Source organism: Cygnus atratus, chromosome 1, assembly GCF_013377495.2.
Source record: "Cygnus atratus isolate AKBS03 ecotype Queensland, Australia chromosome 1, CAtr_DNAZoo_HiC_assembly, whole genome shotgun sequence".
NCBI lineage: Eukaryota > Metazoa > Chordata > Aves > Anseriformes > Anatidae > Cygnus > Cygnus atratus.
The window spans coordinates 110,149,191-110,169,530 of NC_066362.1; the positions used below are offsets into that span (position 1 = coordinate 110,149,191).

At 39.2% G+C, this 20,340-nt stretch overlaps 1 protein-coding gene across 1 annotated transcript in view; it reads right to left on the reverse strand.

Annotated features, from left to right (window-relative positions):
* The window catches only part of GRIK1 (glutamate ionotropic receptor kainate type subunit 1), a 161,757-nt gene that overhangs the window by 118,561 nt on the left and 22,856 nt on the right, over positions 1-20,340 (reverse strand). The window lies entirely within an intron of this gene.

The following is a 20,340-nucleotide window of genomic DNA, read 5'->3' on the forward strand; positions in this document are numbered from 1 at the left end:
GAATAGATGAGAAAGGCTGGATCACAGACCAAAATAATAGCAGTAAAGGAATAATGTTTCTCTTTCTAAAACAAAATTTTGGTGGCATGAAGACGTCGAAAATACAGGGAGGGAAAGACTGAAGGACACAACTGGCACACAGACAAGTGAATATGAAGCAGTCATGAATAAATCAAAGACAGCAAAGGAAATGAGGTTGTGGAGCAGGCTCTCATCCTGACAGGCTCGCTCTTGCTCACAGATTAAATGACAAGTTCTTAGAGGATTGTGGAGAAAAAAAAAAAAAAGCAAGGGAAAGAAAAACTCTCACCTCCTCCCCCACAAAAAGATTTTGGTTAAGATAGGGTGAGGGAGAGAGGGAGAAGAAAGGAGTGACTGCTCAGGATTCCCAGCCACTCTTCAGGGGAAGAGAAGCTGCATTTATATGGTCTCATCATTCAGCTGGAAATGACAGGCAATGATTTTCAGGCTCTTCCCTCTCCTTTTGGTGACTGTTTAAAAACTGTTTGTGTTGGTTTTGGGGGTATTTTATTATACAGAAAATAGGTATATTTGACAAGCCTTAAATATGAATTGCTGCTGTGCTGCATGAAATATCTGATAGCAGACACATTTCTAAACAGTGTTTTGCTGTGATGCCTGTGCTTGTTTCTGCTGAGAAGTTTTCCCTCTCTAGTTTGTTTATCATTATTATATCTCGTCTTGCCTGATGCATTCAATGGTTTGTAAATACAACTTTCATTCTGCAGTTAACAGTCTTGTGGATTTTAATAAATTGCCCTCCAGTCATGCTGCATTTTCCTTCTGCAGAGTGAGCCCTCTCTTCTGCACACAGAAGTACTTATTACACATTCTGTTTTGCAGCGTAAACCTGGGGAAGGTGAATCTTAAAGCACCCTGCTAATGAGCTGAGACCTGCCTTACTCTGTGCGCTGCACAGGCAAGAATAAAGCCTTTCTTTTTTTCTACATCCTACCTTTCTGGATAACAGTGCTACCAAAGTATTGCACATACAATATCCCTGTAATTCCATTCTATTAAATTCACTTTACCAGTTTAATAGTCCTCCTTAAGTAAATGCTGAACTCAGTCATTGAATGCATTTTGATTCTCTGAAACAGCTCTTGGTATCTCTGCAGTACATTGCTTCAACTGAAATCGGAACACTAGATTTTTAAAAGATTTTTCTTGAAAACTGAGGTACTTAATCTTATTCTGAGAAAGTAAATATTGGTTAATTGAAGTTTAAGCTTGCAAAAAGATTAGAGACATTTAATTAGTCTAAATTATATATCATGCTGTAATATAGTAAATTAGATTAGACAAGCTTAACATTTCAACATTACATTAATGACTGCATACATTTTATTAATACTATAATCTTTAATCTTAGATCCCTTAAGATACTAATAATTTTCTAACCCATCAGTGACTTTAACATTCCTACTAAAAATCATAATCACTTCTAAGATTTTAAATTTAACTGTATGATACAGGAAGTTGCTATATATCAGGAAAAGACAAAATACGTATAGTTCAGAATGTGAGATTTCCTTTAAACTTTTGGATTAATGAAGCGTCTGTTTTGCATTAATGATTAACTAGGACCAGCCACAATGGTTTCTTTTTTGATTTAACTTAAAAGACTGCTTTGTTCAAATTTAGCTTATTCTCCCCCAAAAGATGGGCTTGGCAGAGCTAGGTAGCTGTTAGTGCCATGTCATCACTTCAAATTTGCAGAACACACTGCCTTGAAAGAAGCTTGTGGTGATAACACGCAAACAAACAAGGTAAAATAATTCAGTTACACACATTCAAGTGATGGCAGAGCTTGCGATGGGTGCATGGCCACCATTTTGACATTGGGATTTCTTCATTCATGCCCAGAAAGGCTAGAGCTGAAGTAGCACAAGAAGAACGGAAAGATGTGTATGGGAGTATCAGTTACTAGTTGTTTCTCACAGACTGAGACTAGCACAGCCTAAGTGAATCAGAGATCTTCATCTTTGATCTTCACTTCAGTGTCAGGTTTTGGAGAGAGATGTCAGTATTACCATGGCACACCATACCCCAGAGACATTCCCCCAAACCATTCACTTTCACAGGGACACATCTAAGCTTTCCTCTTCGATAGACAAGTGCCTTATGGAAGATCTCATTTTCACAGTTTCACTCCAGTTCTTGCTGTAGCTCACCAGCAGAGCATTGCAGTGATATGGGATACAGTGGCTCTTTCTGGCTCATCTGAGCCCACGGGCTGAGATTTACATATTTAATAGATTATTTAACCTATTGTATCCAACCCATGAGCAAGACTCCAGAGCACTCCTTCAGAGGAACTAAATACCCTGGGGTATGTGATTTGGATCAAGAGCCTTTGGTTCAGCAGTTAAAGACCAGCTCATGTTAAAAGCTGTTACCAGCAGGTGTACCAGCCTCATGTACCCTCAAAAGCCAGATTCAAAGCTGTAACACTGACTGCCCTAATCTTCTTAATCCTGAAGTCTAAGGCAGCCTAGAGGCGTGCTGGGAAGTTTGTCTTGTTACAGGGGGCTGGGACTGATCTGAAGAGTTGTGTCTCCAAGGCTAAATTTCAGTATCTCTCACCAGCACTATGTTCCTCCGGAAAGCAATAGCTTTAGCTTTGCCTTAAAATATTATCTCACTTCAGAGCTTCAGTTTGTAAGGATACTTTTGTCTGGTTTCCCAAAATGCATTTCCTCATATGCTACTTTAATCTGTTTTGTCTAGGTGCTTACGTGTAAGAAGAAAGCCCCTGACACTGTGCACACACCTCAGTGAGGGAACTGGAGAGGAGCATGTGGGAGTGAGAAAACTCAGGAAAAGCAGAGAATGATATGTGCCTGAGGGGCATTTTAGTACAAGAGGAATAGGAAGAAGAATGGGCAAAACCTATTTTCCTAAGAGCAAAATCAAAGCATTAGTAGATTTAAATGTGAAAAGCGAAATAAAGATGTGAATGTTTCAGCCATTCTGATTTGCACAGTTTCATCCCCTCATTTGCTGTTTTGCCACTTTGCTGTGCTAGTAGAACTATGGAAATTCCATGGTTTTATTCTCATAATTATCTACTGATAAAGAAAAAAAGAAGATTGGGCAAGGTCCAGTTTTGTAGCCTTCCTGATGAGCAGTGTAGCATCAAGAAGACATTACACAGCAGCAGACAATATAAGAAGTCCTATTCACAGCACATTATGTAAGAGACCTCCTTAATACTGTGGAACACAAAAACATTTACTGCTTGGTTGCTTTATGATAGCTCCTCGAGTTACTCACAGGAATCATGCTTATATACTGTTTGCTGTTTATTGCTGTCTTTACTTGTCATTTCAATGCTAAACTTCCCAATCAAAATCAGAATTAGCCCTATGCTTTCATGATTTACATCAGAATTTTGGTTCTCAGTATGCCTGGCTGAATATTAAAATGAAACAGAAGATTGAATGCATACACACAAGACACAATCAGAATTTCTTCTGTCTCATGGAATCTACAGAGGACAGTCAATAAATAATTTGGAACTGAAAATGTACATACTTGCAGATTTTTTCCCCTTTCAGGGACATTTTCTTAATTATACTAATTTGTCAAATATATCTTCATTTTTACAAGAAGTTTCCTTTTCAAACATTTGTTAAAAGAAAGATAATTGCAACTGGAAAGCAGAAAAATGAAAAGAACTTTAATTATGCATTATAATAACAAATGTGTTCTAGTTCAGGTGAGCCAGACCAATTACATATGATTAGTGAATGGAAACAATTGATGCTTCCGCATTTTCATTTGGGTCTCCTGACCTTTTATGGTGAACATGCTACTATCTGTCTTCTCCTGCTGCTCAAGACAGACCAAATATTTTAATTTATAGAGCCATTTGGAAAAATTATTTCAGTCTCCTTAGAGACAAGTTTTACTGAATTTCATCGGTATTTACTCCGTTCCCACAAAAGGGAGGAATGCTTCTTTGTAGCTCTTATTAAATTGCATATGGTCTAAATCTGAAAAACAGCTATTAGGCTAGTACTGCCTTTCTTCATATCACATTTTGCATCACTCTGTAAAAAACTAGACAAAGATAAATTGAAATGTATATTTAAATTCTACTTAGAAATTAGATGAAATTGAATAAACATTAGTGTTCACTAAAATTTAAATTTGCATGTACACAACTATGGTTAACTCCAAACTTTGCCAGTATTTGGCTCTGAAGTGCCACTATGACCTTAGTGATCCAGCTGAACCTCTAGGCTCCCCTGCACTACTCACTGCATGAATTGTTTGAGAGAAACCAACAACTTTATAATCCAGTCAGAGGAAAAGTAGGAGGTATGGCACATAATGAAAACCCAATGACCAAAGGAATTACTGAAATCAAATGGCATTTCTTTCAGCTTGGCTTAGATGCGATTCTCCTGAGACACTGACTAGTGTCTGGTTCTGCTGGATCTCATGGCTATAGAGCCATAACTGCAGCTCCTCAACACAGATGTTCAAAATTTTGTAATAGAATATGACTGCAATGTTACCAGCTTGAAGAACTTACTGAGCATTTATTGTCCAGAAAATGTTTCAAAAGGCAAAGCAAAAAGTGCACTTTTTGAAAGGACACATAAGGTGATAAGGCATTCGATCTCTTGTGGTAATGTTGACATAACGTAAGAAAAAGTAATTAGAACTCCTACTAAAAAGTAAGTTGCCTTTAATACATCCTTCATTTTCCTTTGACTGTGACATGTGATTTCTGATGTTTACTTTTGCTTAGTGCTTCTGAATAGCTCTTTAATCCAATGCCTGAATCATTTGGGATGCTATGCTTCAGAATTCCTTCTTTAGTAGAGACATATAAGAGATTCAGCATGTGAAAGTAAATCACCAGAAGCTCTAGTAACTAAAATACTTATTTTACTGAAACCTTAGTTTAATATAAATGTTAGTAAGAAAATGTGAATCTGTTCCAAATGGGATATGAAAATGGACCAAAAGCGTGTAATTGTTGTATCCCCCTTACTTCATATTGTATTTTTCTTCAAAATATTTTCTTCTACCAGAAAGCTCAGCCAAGTCCCTGAGAGTGTAGCTGGGTCCTTCCCAGCATCAGCAGAAAGATATTCTGCAGGTAATGTAATATCCTGTAACTCCATTACTTTCAGACTGTGCCTTTGGAGAAACCTATGCAAACTCCCTCAAATCTAATGAGGCTGTACATCACTGGATTCCCTTTGAAGGTAATAGGGTTGCACAAAGTGACCTGAGGGCATAATTTGGCTACTTATAATGATGATGAGTGAGAGGAAAGAAACCCCCTTAAGTCTCGGAATCCACAGAGGACCAGAGGTTAGGACAGGAAAGTGCAGTTTTATTCTGGGTACCTCTGACACAGCATCAGGGTGGCACAGTAAGTACATCTCCCTACAGTGAATCTTGGTCACGTCTTCTTTGGGCAAAGCTTCATTTTGAGTCTACTTATGTTATCAGAGAATTAATAACAATTTAATTTATAATCAAATTAACTGTAATCATCTTTATTAAGGAAAGAAACCCTTATCTCTCAAACTTACAAGGAGGATGTGTGTGGAGGACACAGCAGAGGTGTACCCACTAGAAAACATGTGGAAAAGACTATGCATCTAAGAGCCCAGCCTTTTTTTTTTTTTTCACAAACATCAGCAGATATAATCAATGATACCACCTCTCACAGCCAGTGAGACCAATTGAGCTGGAAAGAGGAGAGGATGAATGGAAGAAAAATCCTGCAGGTTTTCCTGGCCTTTTTCTCTTACAGTCCTCAAGGGTGTTTGCACAGAAAACTGTGTTTTCATTCCAGATATCTGCAGTGTAAGAACATTAAGCATTACTTTCTCAGTTGCAACTGATAAAATGATTTCCTGGATAACCAGTGAGCACTGCATTTTATCATATGCAATTGGGATGATACTGATTAATATTTTCATACCAGCAAGCTTAGGGTTTAGCAGAGATTAAAGGGTAATTGTCCCTCATGCATGTTTCGCATTCACTTGCAACTAGAATTAATCAAAGCAAAATTGTCTACACAAATTTGCAGCACAAAATGAGGACTCATTAAATCTTTGCATGTGAAAGCATGAAGAGAAACCAATAAGGATACAAAGCATATGGCAGCAAGAAAAACCAAACAGAAATGTGTGTTATTTATTTATGGGCAGGGGCAGGAGGGGGGCAGTTTTTAAAATGTCCATTGACCAACTCTACTGCTATTTTTCTTTCCTATTTAATGTTCTGCTTTCTTCCTTTGCCTGATGCAAACTAGTAGCAGCCATCTCCTCAGACAGTGATGGTCCCACAAATGCTAGTAGAGCTGAGTTGCTCACTGTCTCCAGATGTATACTTCTCAGAAACCATACTAGGTAATTGCTATATACAATAGTGTACATCTTAATTCCCTTGAAAATAGTATTTATCACACTATGACTCCCATCAAGGTGTCTAGAGGTCACTCTTACCAGGTTTCCTCCACAAAACTTGCTCTATGTTCAAGAAGCAACACTGCTCTCTCCACCCCTTGCCATTTTAAGCTTTTCAGTGTACATAGGTGGTACAGTCTGGTGGTCTGCATCATTCCTTAGGAGACAGTTTGAGATGCTACTAAGAGCTTTAATCATGATCGGGCACCATCTCCTCAAAAACTACTTCTCTAGCTCAGAAATCCTGTACCGTAGTCTAGCATCTGAAACACACTTATCCTCATTCAGTCTCTTCTTTACTAGTTTCCCATGAAAAGACTTTTTCACTTCAACCAATCAAGTAGTTTGAGCAGTTCTGAAGGTCAGTCAGAGGTACAGGAAAAATCAGTATTTCCTTTATGTTGTGCAAGTGCACACAGAGAAGTTGTTTCTGCCCCCAAAACTTGTATCCTGAGTAGACAAAAGTGAATAACAAAACTAAATGACCAGCCTTTATAGAGCATCTCAAATCTTAACACATGCAACACTTTCTCTGAAAAATCAGAACAGTCCTTCAATTTCTTTTTCACTTACAATGCACTTAATCCCATTTTCTCTATAATTGCTTGCTGAAATGGAAATCAGAGCCTAGCATTAAAAGTACACTCTGTTGGCACATTGGACTGTGCAGAACTGAGAGGTAGGTAGCCACCCCATCCCGGCTTTGCTTGGAGCTCATCTCCACACAGAGGGCCCACAAAGGCCCCACACACATCCAAAATCCCACCAGGGTCCTATTTGGAGGCTTTATGTTTTGTTTTGTACATTATTTCAAATAGCACAGTATGCCAGAATGTGGCAACTGCCTCCAAATATAGGGCAAACAAAGTATCCTATCTTTAACATGCCCTAGAACTGGTGACATTTAAAGGTTGTGTAGAATTTAATACAAAAGAGTTCGGTGAGCTTAACAGATGTTAAATAGCATGTCTTTTCTCTGAGAATAGATACAACCTTTGCAAGACATAAATATTTGTTACAGTGAAAGATAATTAATTATTACTGCCTTTACCCAGGAATTTCTTCAGATATCTGTCATTCACTTGTTCTCTTCATGTTCTTGAGAGGGGGAAGGCAGATTATGCCCTATAACATGGAGGCTAGGATGGAGACCCAGATTTAACTCCTCCCACTAGTAGGAAAGATGTCAAAGGTTTGAGGCTAGTCACCCCTCAAAACTGCACACAGTTGGCAGATTCTGCTTGTGAAAATCCCCAAAAAGCTGGGGTTCCTCCTCAAGAAGCATTGGGGTACCAGGTAATGAATTGCCAACAACAGAGGCCACAGTGCACCAGACATAGCAGCATCCACGTCTACAAAAACCAGAGCAGGTTCAGGCTTGGAGTACTGTGCCTCTCTCTGTCATACCACTTTACCTGTTCTACCCTCCTATGGCCTCAGGATGAAACAAGCTTTAACTTGTATGAAAAACAGAGCCTGGTGTACATTTCTTGTTATGCCTTCACATGATCCAGCTACCCACTGGCATAAATCTGCTTGAGGGAAGGAAGGCTCCACAGAGGGATCTGGATAGGCTGGATCAATGGGCCAAGTCCAATTGCACGACATTCAAGACAGGTAAATGCCAGCTCCTGCATCTGGGTCATAACAACCCCACACAGTGGTAGGGGCTTGGGGCAGAGCATCTGGGAAGCTGCCCAGCAGAAAAGGACCTGGGGGTGCTGGTCAACAGCTGGCTGAACATGAGCCAGCAGTGTGCCCAGGTGACCAAGAAGGCCAATGGCACCCTGGCTTGTATCAGAAATAGTGTGGCCAGCAGGACCAGGGAAGTGATCATCCCCTTGTACACAACACCAGTGAGACTGCACCTCAAGTACTGTGTTCAGTTTTGGGGCCCTCACTACAGGAAGGACATTGAGGTGCTCAAGAGTGTGCAGAGAAGAGCAATGAAGCTGATGAAGGGACTAAAAAATAAAATTTATGAGGAGTGGCTGAGGGAACCTCTGGAGTCCTCACCCTTGGAGGTATTTAAGAGAGGTAGGGTCATGGAACTGCAGCACATAGTCTGGTGATGGGACTTGGTACGTCATATTGATGGACTTCATGATTTTGAAGGTCTTTTCAAAACTAGATGACTCTATGATTCTATTCTATGCTTCAATGAAACTGAAACAAATTATGGTTAACCCAACTTCCTTGGTTGAAGTTATAAACTTCACAAGAATTATACATTGAGAAAAGGTAACTCACACAGTCAGCAGTACCAATTCCATTTCAAATTATTCTACCTGATATATTATGTGAGAAGTTAGCCATTATCTAGCTGCGCACCAATAGTGATTATTTATTCATTTGGAAATACATCTCTTCCCAGACTGAAAAGTACTGCTTTTCCCTGAGCTGGAGCCTGCACAAAGAAGGCAATTTACGCATTCCAGAGAAAGCCTACACTGAACATCCCTACAATCTGTTTAAAATTCATCACCTGAGCAGCATGAGTCTTGTCTTCTTGAGAAGACAAAACTAAAATCAGATGAGGAATACTGCAGCAAAAGTTTTAGCGTGTTAGTGTTTCACTTGTAAATTGAGGTATTTTTCAGTTTTACTTTCTCAGCTATTTCAGATTCCATTGTGCTGCAGTCTGATATGGTAGATACTTCACCAGCCTGTATGTCTTTTATTATTATTACTGTTACCAAAAAAAAAAAAACAACACTTGAGTTTAGGAGAAACAAAACAATAATTTTGCAATATTGTCAGAGCACACTGGGTTAGAATATAATAAGCCTTGTTATTATGATCTGGGAATAGCAACGAATCACAAAGCATAGTGCGCAAAAGCATTCATTCAAAAAAGTGAAGGTTTAAAAAATACATAGATAAAATGAAATTTCAAATGAAATGAGAGACTCAGAAAATGCATTTTCCAGCAAATGAGTCTTTCGGGTCAAAACTGGTTCCTATGGCCTCCTACTGTGATCTTACACCAATATGTAATGACTGTGTGGGAGATCAACACCAAGGTGTACGTTGTAATTTAAATGCACTGACAGTCTGATGGTCCTAAGTCTTGTAAGATATAAACATGATTGGGTGATCCAAGCAAACAGCTCAACAGTTTTCTGCTTTGCTGCAGCTTGCAGACAGCAACTACTCCCAGAGCCAACTGCACGTCTTCACTTAGGTAATGCCTTTGACCCCAGCAGGTCAGGCTGCTAGCACTTGCAGGACAGAGCTGTCAGGGTGTTTACTGATTTATGATTTGGTAACGCTAAATTACTGGTTTGAAGGGTTTGGATCTTTGGTGGAGGCAAGTGTTTTTTTTGAGCTAGAGGAGGAACTGTCTACCAGACTAGTTCTTTGGACTACAAGGTCTAAACTGGGTATTGCAGAGCTACATTGTCCTTATTCTCCACTACAGCAGTACCACTGAATGGCATTTCACTCGGCCTAAATGATGAGTTTGCCACCCAAGCAGAAATACAATGAGCTGATGCAGATGAATTTCCGAAGCGCGTGAGGACCTCTCTGCCATGGAAGGCTGCCGGGTAGCACTCCACAGAGTACGCTGTCAGATATGAATTATGCATTGACACTTCACTCCCACATCATTATACTTTTCATTCTGCTGTGTGTGCACAGATAGGATTGATTCACACATCATACACTGTAACGTTCATAATGGGCAAAGGCTGGAAACGTTTGCATAGTGAGGAAAAGGAACATGAATAAGTACACATTTGGTATAACCTTATTAGTAGTTGGTCCTCTAGTTTCTAATGGGGCATGAAATGCCATCAGAAAGCTTTTTGCTTTTATCAAAATATTCCCTATTTAGGTAATAATTCAGAAGTAGGCACTTGGGGCCTGATGCAAACTGTCTACTTGCATATGGTCTAGCAAAAGTGAAAAAAACAACATGTTGTGAATTTTGAATATACTGCTTTCCAGAACAATGTTTTGTAACAGCCCTGCCAAACATTCAGAACCATCATTTAAGACATCTTGCAGTACAGAGTGATCTCATCCATGCAGTAAATTAATCAGAACAGAAATGTTGCATATCAGCAGTGTCATTATGTGACTGTAATACAGTGCATTGTTCTTCAGAAAAGAATAGACACTGAAAAGTAATCTGCCTATTTTTTGCTTCAGGATGTTACATTTCTCAGCCAATCTTTTGTGTCTTCACCTTCACACTCAAGAGAGGATCCAAAATACTTATCAGGCATGCTGCCACAAATTCCTGAATGAGATGTTAAGCCAGGATTAATGATCAATTTTCCTCTATCAATCCACCTAAAATTGGATCAATCTGAAAATCTCGATAAAGTAACACAAAGGTTTAGAAGGGACTTCCTACATAGAAAAGAGCAGCTTCTGCATGAGGATATCTATCCATCACTGTTTAAGGATATAATTAGTTTGGCTTGGACTCTATCGCTACCTCTCCTATTCACTCCAGGATTGTGAGGAAAAAAAAAAAAAAAACACAACACAAACAAACCAATTCTGGAAACAAAATTTATATTCTGTATACACTCTTGTCCACAAAGACTTTCACTGCCACAATGGAAGGATGCAAAGAAAAGAGTGATTACTGAATGCTGTCCCTCAGAGAATTGTTAATGAAAACACATCAATGATTCCAAAGCAGGAGCTTAGATTCATACCCAAACTCTTCTCAAGTATATTGACATAGTTACTTTCCACCTAACAAAGTCACATATAGTTTCAGAACAAAAATGATTTGCACTTTTAAGTGTTCAGAAAATAACATTCGAGTTATTAGGTGCAAAGATTTCTGTGGCCTTTTGGTTAGGCCCATAACACTCCAGGAAATGTTTAATCATTTCGGAGTTTGCATCTACTCAAAATTCTCCACATATTCAGCTTTCTAGAGTCCTGACTTTTACATTTCAATTCCATTCACATTTGAAGTGGTGCAGGAATAGTTCAGATCACGAACACGAGTTTAAAGTAGTTAAAAAATAATTACGTTTTAATTAATTCTGGTAATTCAGAAGTTGTTTTTAATTTTTCTTTTATTTTTAAGTATGATGTCAAATCATGAATTTATTAACCCAGAAATATTCCTTATCTTGACACTACAGTAAACAATTGATTTTTTAGATTTAATTTGTATTTTGGGGGTCAATAGGATTTTTGAATACAGACAGATCTGATATTGTACATTTCAATTTTCCACTTTTTGTAGTAAACACAGGGTAAGAAAAACTGCAACATATTGAGATGCCTGTGATAAGAATATAAGACTGAATTTGTGGCTTATTCATTTTTTCATGTTCCTTAGAGAAAGGAATAAAATCAGATAAGAATTACATATGAGAAAAAAAAATCATTTGGTCACTATTTTCATTTTTGTTCAAAAAAATACAGAGCAGAATTCCTGTGATTTTGCATTTCTGCTGCAGGTTTCACAAAACCAGATCAGAACAACAAAGCATCAGCCAAAATTTTAGATGCAGAAATAGGTTCACATTAAGCAACATTAAGCACATTAAGAATTCGCAGCGTTGAATTTTAGGCATCTAATTAAGGTATTTAAATTAGTACTGTAATAAAGTCAATGGAAAGAGGTAGGTACCTAACTGGAGAAGAGGGAATTGCCCTCTGGAGAAATGTCTCCACTGGCACTGCATTCCGTGGGCCCCTAATCTAGACACCAAAGTTCAGTGCTCAAAGTTAACTAATGTGAATATTCCATCTCTCTAAGGCAGCAATCATGGCAAAATACTACAGGATAATATGTTAAGGAAGAATTATATTACTTGTTACTTTTATCAATGTTTTTCATGGCGGTCCACTTAAAGCAGAGGCAGTGGTGCTGCTAATAGATGAATGGTGCCTACTGAAATGAATACATTTTCAACTCTGTCTTGCAGGTAGAGCTGGTAAAAAACATTCCAAAGATTTTTTCAGTGAGCTGCAGTAGTGTAATCAAATCCCAACTTCCCACAGCAGGATGGTGAGTTTGGCCCCAATAAGGCATTCCAGTTGCATACACTGTGATGCTCACATTTCCTGTGGACATGCTGCACATGTTTTTGCTTTGCTGAATTTTAAGCCTCCATGAAGCACATGATCCATCCATATTTCAGAGGGGATCTCCCATAGATGCACAAACAAAGAGACCTGTCAAATGCATTTGTTGGGTGGCACTGTGATACACATCTCATCTGGCTTGTAATGATGTGGCTATGGCCCGTACAAGGGGACGCTGTGAGCACTCTTCCCTGCACCTTTGCTCCTGCTAGGGTACAGGGCTTAAAGCTACACAGCTGCAGCAGTGCACAGGGTCACCCTAAAGGAGAGTGACTCCTTAGAGTACTAATCACATTTCCCTTAATTGGGACTCAGAAGAAATTCACTAACATGTGGAAGAGTCAATTTTGAAAGAAGTGTGTACAGTGTACAAAGAAAGACAGAGTGAGCATGGGTATTCGCTCTGCATAATCATTTCTTAGCCATGTTATTATTCCAATTTCCCTGAATTAATAATATTACATCTCTGGAAAGAAAACTAAGAGAGGTTTTATGTATCTTCAGGTACTTTCATACATTAATTTTCTCATGTTTTTGCAAGTATGCACACTGAAATTGAGGAAAAGTCTGATTTCTCAGAAGGGCTCTTTTATGTTAGATACGCATTTATATAATTATATTCTGGATTCAAGCTTTTTCCCCAGTTGTTCACCAGCTCCATACTAATAACCGTTAAATGATAGAAAACGTCTTTACAAAATGCCTCGCTCAAAAATGAGAGGGACTTTGGCCTACACAGCCTTGCCTTTCTGCACCAGCTCCCTCTATAATATCCCTGATATGCTCCCTCTGGAAGCTTCACTCTGCTCCGCTGTGCACTGGAGGCATCGGCCGCAGGACGGGCAGTGGGCTCCCAGCTCTGCAGAGATGGCTGCGAGGGACAGGAGGCCCTGCCGGCTGTAAGGCCTGGTGCACCTTTTTCATCTGCACCGCTCTGCATGGATTGTTTTGGCGGGTAAAGGAAATTTATTATCTTGAGCACTTAGGGCAGTGATTAGAACTCTATTAAATGGCACTTGGAAGCCAACAGACTGAGCAGGCAGAAATGGGTCTGTGGTGCTGAGATGGGGAGAGTACTACAATTGTACATGAGGAAGTAAAATTCAACCAGAATTGGAAAATGAGGAAATGAATACAATAACGAAGAGTCAGTGTAATGAAAGTGTCATGATAGGTGAGATGGAAGAAACAAAAGCAAAGAAAATAGAGAAGTGAAGCTGGAAAAAGGATATTAAATCCTTTCTCTAAGCAGCACATCTAATTCTTATACAAAGGACCATGCTACAGTGATCACAGAGCACTGTCTAACAGGCAAGTGGGTGTAATTAAATAGCACTAAAAATCTACTGACTATCCCAAAGGAAAATTAATTCCTTAAAATAGATTGCACCTTTGGAAAGAACTGGACACACATCACAGAATATGTCAACGATGCCATTACCTCCACTGCTAGTTAAGTAAGCTGCCAGGTTACAAAGGCTTTGTGCCTAAAGAAAAGCAAGATCAGGAGAATATGGCAAAATTTATTATACAACTCTCTCATACAAAAACAAAATGGTTTTCCAACTGAGGATAAAAATATATTAAATAACATTTCATACATAAAATACCATGGTGTCCAGGTGTGCTGGGGCAAGAAAAAAGGGGAACACACTACTGAGGTGGTTTTGATAGACCTAGGAAGTTACCCAGCTCACCGATACAGAATTTCCATGACACTCTGGGTTCCTTGCATAGCTCTCCAGAGCAGCTCATTAGCAGAAAACAATTATTGTTTTCACATGTCCTATTTATACATAGATATCATTTTGCTGAATATTAACTTGGGTTTGCTGCCTACTAAGGGAAGCCTGAAGCTTTCATAATCTGAAATATGAGACATGCCAAGGAAACCAAACAATTTGTAAGATTCAATCTATGGATCAGTTAGACAACTTCAAGCAGAAGCAGGATACAACCCACAACCCCAAGCAAAATCATGCATCCCTTAGAAATCCCATCATGATACCAAGGAAATGTAAATCTCAAATGTGACAGAAAATTTCATTCTCATTCATTCACAGCAACATATCTTTGCATAGCTTCAAGCATAGCCACAAAATGTATTATTCTCCATTCAAAAATAAAAATAAAAATCCATTTCTTCATCCTACATTGCCATGTGTGTGAACACGCCACAAATATTCAACAGCTATTATAAATATGCTGCATCTCAAGAGAGTTGTGGCAGTAATCCACAAGACTGCTTTATTGTTTTCTCTTAGACAACAGTTTTAAGGGACCCTTCTGTCAGGCACACCCTCTCCAGGGACAAGGTGAGTATGGCTGGCAGAGGAAACCAAAGGAGCTACCAACGTCCCTGAAGCTGATCAGGATGTCGGAGGGACCACCATGGCCATCTCAGCTTATTCCAGTTAAGAGTTGGTGCTTTTGAATGTGAGCAACTCTGGAAACCATTGATTTTACCAGACTCACTTTCCTATGATGCTCAGCTCGCCCAAAAAAAGAAGTAAAAAGAATCTTTTGCCAGAGGTTGTTTTTTTTTTTTAACCCGCTGAGTCTACTCAGAAGTTTGCTTGGAGTGAAGTGACTAACTTCATTCTGTGTACCTGAGAAGAATTTTCACCCATGTAAAAATGCTAGTTCTGTGTAACAGTGTATGTAGCCAAAATGCAACAACAAATAAAACCAAACACAGTAAAGAGTAAACAGCTTAATTTCTGCTCAAACACCACATCTGTTTAGAAAAATCCAGACTTGAATATAAGCACAAAACACAACTTGAAGTCATTTTCCAATGTGCGAGCTATTAAGTCAAATGCATACTTATATAAAAAACAACAACAACAAACAAACAAACAAAAAAACACAGCTCTACAGAGAATTAAGTTGTATTGGCTACTTAAAACAACTCAGTCTAGTCTGGTGGCATTCTTCATATTTCTCATGCAAGAAGGAAAAAAAATGACTACAATTCTCCATGGACAATATGCAGTTACAATTTTTTCATCAGGGTTTCACAACATTGATCTTGACAAATGAATCCTGTCAAATTGTCTTTTTTCCCATAAACTTCCTTTGTGACTGGTTTTGCTCTTGAGGCTGGTCCAGTCCCTAAGAAAATGCCCCACTGGATCACAGTTATCCCCATCAGATAATAGTGTAATTTATCCTTAAATTTCCCTTGATCCGTGAATCAAAGAAAAAAAAAAAAAAAAGAGGTAAAATGGAAACCAAACTAGCAAAGGCACAATTTATTTCTTTGGAAATAAAACACATAACAAATTCTGCTTTTATCAGATAAATGCTCCCAGGGCAGAATATCTGTATCTGTGAAAAAGCTTATTTTAATCCGAGGACAGTAGATTTGTGTTCACCTCTAAGCACACAACAACAAAAAAAATTTTAAAAAAAAAGGAAAAATTCCACCTCGTGGAGTGAATTTTTATGACCACACAGACTTTAGCATCGAGACAGATGGCAATGGGTCAGCTATCAACCCACCTAGGTTGCCATTTTTCAGGAAAATCACAATGTCCCACTCTTCCTTCTTAATAAACCATCACAAATAGTCATTTATGGCTCCTACAGGAACTTTTAAAAAGTAGACAGCTAGGACTGGGGCACAGGCAGAGCTTGTTTTGGGATCCACTTCTTCCCTATGCTATTCTCATTAACAGGAAACAGTCACCAAATTACCTGATTTGCACACAGCTCTCATGTGAGCTCGTTCTTCTCGCCACTCCATGGATTTTTCTTTGAAAAATTATTAACCTTATCACAGTCAACTTAAAAAGAATTGCTATTTCAGCGTGTAAACATGTGACAGGCTAGATGTTGCTGAGCCATCCAGCGCAGACTTCACGTTTTTCCCAGTGCCTGAGGAAGTCTCGGGCCCAAATCTCTGGATGCTGGCCAGGGGAAGACTTGGAAGAATTTAGTATATCTGCTATGTGATACATTTGTCTGCTTCATAATACTCAAGCCATTCTTAAAAACACCTTTCTTTTTTTTTTTTTCTGGCAAGTCTGGCTTGAGTTTCTCTGTAAGCAAGCATTACCTTGGAACCATGTCTGCGTCCTTCAGACAGAAGTTGTTTCACTCCCTTAAACCACAGTGAACAAATATTTAAATGGCTCGTCTGTATTGCAGTGAAGTTTTATCTAATTAGAGGAGGGAAGGAAGATATTCTCTGTAGGCCCAGTAAATATTTTATTTGTAAGACTGTTTGTTTATTCATTTATTTATTCATAATTTGAGAGAATTTTGTTGCTCTGTATATAGACAGGTTCTGGGGGACATGCATTTGCACACTGCAAAAGCACTGACAGCATGCTTCTCTGAAGTTTCTCATCTCATAGTTTCTGCACAATGGTCTCGTTTGTGCACCAAGCAAGTGGTGCACATCGTTCCAAGCCTGAATGACTGACACCTCCTGAAAACCTTTAGTTTTCCATCCGTGTACCTTCCCACACAAAATAGAATGAAAACAAAGCTGATAAGAAAAAAGCTATAAAGGGCTGTATAACCCACAAGATTGAAATACACATATAAAGGTTTAATCTTTTAAGCATAAGTAAAACTTCCAACTGGATCATTTCTTCAGCTTCTGTATGGCTAAATGAAAGCAAGTAGGAAGGGAGCAGGAAACGGCAAACTGGGAGATGGCACTTAAAATTAGCTTCTTGGGACAATTAAGATCACATCACCTGGGGAAAAACTGCTCTGATACTCAAATTTCGCTAAATTTTCAATATGCAAGGGCTCCCAGTGAATTCTGAACATATCTTAGGAAATACATAAAGTAAGGAAGCACAAAGTGTCCAAAACAGCATTTCACATTGTGTCAAAAAAAAAGGACAAAGGAGGTGGTTTGTTTTTTCTTTTATAACCCCCTAAACTTGAAAACCTATGAAAAGCCTCTCAGACCAGTGGCATGAATGAAGGCAGACAGAATGGTTTATGTCCTCCCTTCCACCGAGAACTCCCTGTAGGAACAGGTTAGGGGAGAAATTAATCTGAAGTTGTATGGCACCATGGATGCTCTTGTGCACGCCCCGCTGCAGAGGCCCTGACATCTGCCTAGCTGCTGAGCAGCGGCTGCACTACAGGGCACGCTGGGCTCCCGGATGCATCCCACTCAGCTGCACATTCCCAAGAATTTTCCCTTTTGGAGGGGCTGAGTGTGACGACTCTGCACCACCCTGGGGCAGTCCAATTTTGTACTTGCTTTAACAAGTAAGCGCAGGGAGAATTTGACGCTCTCAGTACCACTTTTAAGGATGTGTACTCTGTCCAGGATTTTTTTTTCTTTCTGCTTCCTGTTCACATCCAAAAATATGATTGTCACTGACAGGGCTTTTATTTAGAGCCTGATGATTAAGTAACCATTTTAAGAACCAATGTGATGCTAAGTTGCACATTTCTGTCTCTTTTGACTCATTTATGACAAATCTCTTCTACTTATTTTACAGAAAGGAGGGCTATATTGGATTCAGAGTCTGGTCTCTGGCTCACTGTTCTTCCACTATGTAGTATTATAATCAACTCAAGGAATCTAAAATGAAAATAAAAAATGTCTTCTTTCTATTTTGGCCTTCATTTACCTCCTACCAAACTTGACAGAAACATCTAAGAGATTACAGGTTATTGTTACTGGTTCCCATTATAGCAGACAAGGCTGAACTAAATCTAAATCCTACCTGCTGAACTACCCTCCAGTCCCCTGGGGATTGGAGCCCATCCTGGGGCTCCAGCCCATCCCTGCTTTATGGCACTATGTATAACATGACTCCCCAACGATGTACTTTCTTTCTGCATCTGACTTTATCACAATCAGTGTGCAACTTTTCACCTTTCCTTTGACTGCTTTTACTGTCACTTTTGTCCTCATCCATAACATCCAGTCATGCATCCTCCTCTTCAGGACCAGCTGTTAGGATGATGCTGATGATGTTTGCACTCCTATAATTTTTGCCCAAGCTTCCATTAAAAGTTGTGTTTTGAAATGTCACAACTGGCCTTGTTTTTGTTCTGTTATTAGCACAACTGGGGTTTGTTGGATTACCAAGGAAGGATAGTTGCCAAATAAAATGTTCGGCACAGAGCCTGTGAGTGACAGATCCACTATGAAATGAAAATTTGGAGTACACAAGCCTATAATATATCCTATTTACAAGAGAGGGCACACTGTGTGTATACATACTTTGTTCAGTAGTGATGGCGCTGCTGCTGCTGTTAGGTGTTGAGTGAAAAGATTTGTAGGGAGCAGGTATGCTACAGCTCAGAGCATGTTTTTGGACTTAATATCCTGATTGTCCCCAGTCACCAGATTTTTGCTTGCATCCTTGAGCAGTTCTGGGCCACACAAGCTGCATTGCATCTGGATGAAGCCAAACAAGAAGGCATGGTCCAGAAGTGAAGCCTAACGCAATCCTACCACTAGCAGGCATCTTGTGAGAGCACTGGAGCTCAGCCACCATAGATGCCTGCAGCCACTCGAGTGGGGCTGTCTACTGTTGTAGTCAATGGATCTACTGCTAATGTTGGGAGAGCCTCATGCCCAGACACATCTAAAGACACCATACTGAAAGATAGAATAACCTCTCAGCGCTAAATGTCTATGTTATCAGACCTGTATTATTTTTACCTGATTATGAGGACAAGATGCTCATCACAGAAACAAGATTTTGCATTTTTGTTTTTTCCGTGCAAAATGAACTGCTTGACCTAGGTCATAAAAGGTTATTGCTATTTACTATAGTTATAAACCAAGCAACTTCACAATGTTCTTCCCTATAACATATTACTCCATGATATCATGGGTCGAGGCCACTTAGTGGTAAGTGATCCTCTCAATTTATATTGATTTGTAGTTTTTATACTATCAAGTGCATATAAACTTGATGCTTTAGAATTTCACTCCTATTTCAAATCCCATTTCACATTTGCTTCTTCGGGAAAAAGTGTACTTGTATAGCACCTTGCACTATAGACATCCTGTCAGGGCACGTCTACATAGATATTAAGCATCTCTATTGGCTTTCCAAGACAGCTGAATAAAAGCAAGGACTGGAGTCAAACCTGTGGAGCCATGCTAGCGCTCCCTTGACACAGCACGTTACGCTGGGCTGTGTTCTCCAATGATTCATTTAAGCCTTCTTTGGACTGAGCTGGCTCCGCTTGCCTGTAGACATCCAAGTACGTATGTCCTTACAAGCCTCTGGGGACTCCCACGGGTAAATGTCGCATGCTGCATACTTCTCAGAGTTCTGAAAAACTAGATTTCCAGGAAAATGAAAAGCAGGAATAGCAAAGGTAATTTTCATTCAAGTAATCCTGGGTTATTTGAATTTGGCACACAACAATGAATTTCTCCAGTTTGTTCGTATTCCTCAGGGTTGCTTCTTGGCGAAATGTGTAACTTTCAGTCTGGGCAAAAATAAGAAAAAAAACCTCTTACTCAACTACTGGTGCCTACCTATGACTGTATTTTTCCTTTTCTCTTTGAGAAAAGAAAGAAGGAGTATTGGCAGGTGCAATGTGGCTGTAAAAAGCGTTTTAAAGACTCTTCGTCTCTGCGGGGGTGTCTCTCTCTTGGGAACAGGCATGTAATCTATTGTCATGATCTCAGGAGTCCTACAGTGTACATCTTTCTGTCCTGCTATTAACCCCCCAAAAAAAAAAACCTAAATCCAATTAGCTCTTCTTGACACAGCTTTAGATAAATTTATATATTTATAGGATTGCTTTTTTCTTTTTTCTTTTTTTTTTTTTTAATAAAAAATGGATTCTCAGCAGAGCTGTAGTT